Below are 4,307 nucleotides of genomic sequence, written 5' to 3' on the forward strand. Positions count from 1 at the left end.
GCTGTGGGTCGGGGGGGGGGGGGGAAGGGGGTGGGAATGCGGATGTGCTCATTAAGCAGCGGCCCTAATGAGGCACTTCCGGTCTCGCTCATTAGCGAGGAGTTAATGAGCGGCTGTGGGGCCGGGCGGGGGCTGCGGGGCGCTGCCTATGAGTCAGGGGGCGGCTGGAGGGTGCTGTGGGGCGGCCCTATAGGGGATGGGGGATCCTATAGGGGTACGGGGGGGGATCCTATAGGGGTAGGGGGGGTTCTGTAGGGGATGGGGGGTCCTATAGGGGTAGGGGGGATCCTATAGGGGAGGGTGCTATGGGGCGGCCCTATAGGGCATGGGGGGATCCTATAGGGATATGGGGGGATCCTATAGGGGTATGGGGGGGGGTCCTATAGGGGTAAGGGGGGGGTCCTATAGGGATATGGGGGGGATCCTATATGGGAAGGGGGTGTGTGGGGCGGCCCTATAGGGGATGGGGGGGGATCCTATAGGGATATGGTGGGGATCCTATATGGGAAGGGGGGGATCCCATAGGGGAGGGGGGATCCTATAGGGGTAGGGGGGGTCCTATAGGGATATGGGGGGATCCCATAGGGGATGGGGGGGTCCTGTAGGGGTATGGGGGGGATCCTATATGGGAAGGGGGGATCCTATAGGGGATGGGGGGGTCCTGTAGGGGTATGGGGGGGGGTCCTATAGGGGAGGATGCTATGGGGCGGCCCAATAGGGCATGGGGGATCCTATAGGGGTAGGGGGGGGTCCTATAGGGGTAGGGGGGATCCTATAGGGGAGGGGGGATCCTATAGGGGAAGGGGGTGTCCTATAGGGGGAGGGGGTCTGTGGGGTGGCCCTATAGGTGTATGGGGCGGCCCTATAGGGGTGGGGGGGGATCCTATAGGGGAGGGGGTGTGTGGGGGCGGCCCTTTAGGGGTTTGGGAGGGGTCCTATAGGGAGGGGGTCTGTGGGGTGGCCCTATTGGGGGTATGGGGGGGTCCTATAGGGGAAGGGATCTGTGGGGGGCGGCCCTATAGGGGATGGGGGGGATCCTATAGGGGAAGGGGGTGGTCCTATAGGGGTAGAGGGGGAACCTATAGGGGAAGGGGGGTCCTATAGGGGAAGGAATCTGTGGGGCAGCCCTATAGGGGTATGGGGGATCCTATAGGGGAAGGGGTCTGTGGGGTGGCCCTATAGGGGTGTGGGGGGGGTCCTATAAGGGAGGGTGCTATGGGGCAGCCCTATAGGGGTATGGGGGGAGTCCTATAAGGGGTATGGGGGAGGAATCCTATATGGGAGCCCCTATAGAGGTATGGGGGGGGGTCCTATAGGGGAGGGTGCTATGGGGCAGCCCTATAGGGGTATGGGGGGGATCCTATAGGGGTATGGGGGGGGGTCCTACAGGGATATGGGGGGGCCCTATAGGCGTGGGGGTCTGTAGGATGGCCCTATAGGGGTTTGGGGAGGGAGGGGTCCTATAGGGGAGGCCCTATAGCAGTATGGGGGAATCCTATAAGGGAGGGGGTGTGTGGGGCGGCCCTATAGGGGTATGTGGGGGGGGTCCGTGGGGCGGCCTTATTGGGGTATGGGGGGGGATCCTATAAGGGAGGGGGGATCTATGGAGCGGGTTCTATAGGGGTATGAGGAGGGGAATGAAGGGGGGGGGGGGGGGGGGGATTCTATGGGGAGGGGGTCTGGGTTGGCCCTATAGGGGATATGGGGGGGGGGGGGGGATCCTATAGGGAAGGCTTCTATGGGGGGGAATCCTATAAGGAAGGCCCTGTAGGGATATGGGGGGGATCTTATGGGGGAGGGTATCTATAGGGCAGCCCTATAGGGACATGGGGGGGGTCCTGTAAGGGAAGGGGGGGTCTATGGGGTGGCCCTATAGGGGTATGGGGGAGTGGGATGCTATAAGGGAGGCGTCTATGGGGCTGCCCTATAGGGGTGTTGGGGGGGTCCTATAGGGGTATTGAGGATCTATGGGGCGGCCCCATAGGGGGGTTCCTATAGGGGTGGCCCTATGGAGGTATTGGGGGGGATCCTGTAGTGGAGGGGTCTATGGGGTGGCCCTATAGGGGTATGGGGGGGGGATCCTATAAGGAAGGCCCTATAGGGGTGTTGGGGGGATGATCCTATATAGGGGAGGGGGAATCAATGGGGTGGCCCTATAGGGGGGGATCCTGTAGGGGAGGAGTCTATGGGGCAGCCCTATAGGGCTATGGGGGGGGGGGATCTTACAAGAGAGGGGGGGATCTGTGAGGTGGCCCTATATGGTTATGGGGGACTGTATAGGGGAGGGGAAAGGGGGCTGGATGGGGCGCGACCCTACAAGGAAGGGGGAGTCTGTGGGGTGACCCTATAGGAAGAATGGGGTTGGAGGGGGACCCTATAGGGGAAATGGGGCATCTGTGGGGGGTGCCTCTGTAGGGAGGGAGAATCTATGGGGTGGCCCTATAGGCAAAACGGGGCCGTGGGGCGGTCCTATAGGGGAGGTGGACCGACCCCTATAGCAGGAGGGGAACCCGCGGGGTGACGCTGTAGGGTCTATGGGGCGGCCCTATAGGGGCGGGGGGACCTATGGGGTCCTCGGGGCATTGCGGGAGGGGGCGTGGCCTAGAGGCTCCATATAAGGGAGTGGGCGTGGCTTGGGAACGGATTCCCAGGCATGCAGGGGGCGGGGCCTGGAATGGCGGCAGGTGCGCCATAGACGTGGCTTAAAGGTGGCTCCGTATATGGGAGTGGGGCGTGGCTTCGCGCTCCATATAAGGGAAACGGGGCGTGTCTTCCAGCATCCAGGTGGGGGGGAGCGGGCGTACCTATAATGGAGGTGGGCGTGGCTTCGGGCCAGGTGTGGGCGTGGCTTGTGGGGGGGTGGGCGTGGCCTCGGGCCCAGGTGGCGCCGCGCGGGGCGGAGCGCTCACAGCCGCCATGGGGAGGGCAGGGGGAGGAGGGGGAGGAGGAGGAGGAGGAGGAGGAGGAGGAAGAGAAGAAGGAGGAGCAGGAGCCCCCCCGGGGCCACGGAGCGGCCGCCGACCCCCGCCGGGGCTGCGGCTGCTGATGGCGGCCGCGATGGTGGTCGGAGCGATGCCCGGAGGTGAGTGGGGGGGGGGGGGGGGGAGGTGACGGTGGGAGAGGGGGAAGGTGATGGAGATGGGGATTGGGGGAGAAATGGGGTCTGGGGGGGATTTAGGGGGGGGATGTGGGGACGTGTGTGAGGTGGGGGGGGGGGGATCTGGGGGGAGAAACGGGGGTCTGGGGGGAGAAAGGGGTCTGGGGGGGTCGTGGGGGGGTTTGTGGGGGGGATATAGGGGGAGAAATGGGGTCTGGGGGGAGAAACGGGGACTGGGGGGGGTATGGGGGGAGCTGGGGGGAGAAATGGGGTCTGGGGGGGTCGTAGAGGGGATTTGGGGGGGGTAATGGGGTCAGGGGGGATCGTGGGGGGATTTATGGGGGGATATGGGGGAGAAATGGGGTCTGGGGGGGGTCGTAGGGGATTTATGGGGGGATATGGGGATGTGTGTGGGGTGTGAGGGGGGATCTGGGGGGAGAAATGGGGTCTGGGGGGGTCGTAGGGGGGATTTATGGGGGGATATGGAGGGAGATGTGGGGTCTGGGGGGGTCGTGGGGGGGATTTGTGGGGGGATATAGGGGGAGAAACGGGGTCTGGGGGGGTATGGGGGGAGCTGGGGGAGAAATGGGGTCTGGGGGGGGGTCGTAGGGGGGATTTGTTGGGGGGTAATGGGGTCTGGGGGGGTCGTGGGAGGATTTATGGCGGGATATGGGGGAGAAATGGGGTCTGGGGGGGTCGTAGAGGGGATTTGTGGGGGGTAATGGGGTCAGGGGGGGATCGTGGGGGGGATTTATGGGGGGATATGGGGGAGAAATGGGGTCTGGGGGGGTCGTGGGGGGATTTGTGGGGGGATATAGGGGGAGAAACGGGGTCTGGGGGGGGGGTATGGGGGGAGCTGGGGGAGAAATGGGGTCTGGGGGGGGTCGTAGGGGGGATTTGTGGGGGGTAATGGGGCCAGGGGGGATCGTGGGGGGATTTATGGGGGGATATGGGGGAGAAATGGGGTCTGGGGGGGTCGTAGAGGGGATTTGTGGGGGGATATAGGGGGAGAAACGGGGTCTGGGGGGGGTATGGGGAGAGCTGGGGGGTGATATGGCGTCTGGGGGGGTCGTGGGGGGATTTATGGGGGGATATGGGGGAGAAATGGGGTCTGGGAGGGGTATGGGGGGAGCTGGAGGGAGATATGGGGTCTGGGAGAGTTCTGGGGGGGATTTATGGGGGGGATATGGGGGGAGAAATTGGGTCTAGG

Source organism: Lagopus muta, unplaced genomic scaffold, assembly GCF_023343835.1.
Source record: "Lagopus muta isolate bLagMut1 unplaced genomic scaffold, bLagMut1 primary scaffold_193, whole genome shotgun sequence".
Lineage (NCBI taxonomy): Eukaryota > Metazoa > Chordata > Aves > Galliformes > Phasianidae > Lagopus > Lagopus muta.